Raw genomic sequence first — 688 nt, forward strand, 5'->3', positions numbered from 1 at the left:
AAACTCGCACCACACCCACACAAGGAGAACCAAGAAAAGAAAAAAATGAAGGAAGGATAAAGCATTTGGATAGACACAATCCCCAATGTCTTAGATCCCAATCTTGGGCATCATTTTGGGTGTTGGAGGTGGGTACCTAATGCAATGATGATCACGACCATTTTCCTTGGTGAGCTTGATGTTTTGAAGTTAAATAAGAAAAAAAAAGGATGAATATTGTTGAAAAGGTATTCCTGCAGTGGAACAATAATTTTTCTGAAATTGATTTGTCCCCTTTTAGCCAACTTCATTAACACTTCAAATTTCTATTTGTCTTTAGTTTTATTTCTATTTGTCTATTAGTTTCATTCTCATAAAAAACTACTGCTGTCTGTAGAAACCTATACCAGCCTAAACAATAATCCAAAGCCTTTTGAAGAAAACTTTGGGCTTTAACCAACTAAATTTCCTTTGGAAATTAGGGCTTCCAATAGACACTAGCTATGTATGCTTTGTAATATAGCTGGTGTCATGCATTCCCACAAGATACCTGTTAAATTAAGTATTGGGTATTGGATTAATGGGCTGTTATCCGTTAACCTTAACCCTATTTGTATGACTATATATCTCTCTCTTATTATCTCAATAAATAAGTATTCTAGGGTTTGCTCTCTATTTTTCTTTCTACATGGTATCAGAGCACCTACCC

At 34.9% G+C, this 688-nt stretch overlaps 1 protein-coding gene across 2 annotated transcripts in view; it reads left to right on the plus strand.

The window, feature by feature from the left end:
• Positions 1–688, plus strand: part of LOC109833393 — a 25,383-nt gene that overhangs the window by 6,064 nt on the left and 18,631 nt on the right. The window lies entirely within an intron of this gene.

This window comes from Asparagus officinalis, chromosome 3 (assembly GCF_001876935.1).
Source record: "Asparagus officinalis chromosome 3, Aspof.V1, whole genome shotgun sequence".
In the NCBI taxonomy this organism is placed as follows: domain Eukaryota; kingdom Viridiplantae; phylum Streptophyta; class Magnoliopsida; order Asparagales; family Asparagaceae; genus Asparagus; species Asparagus officinalis.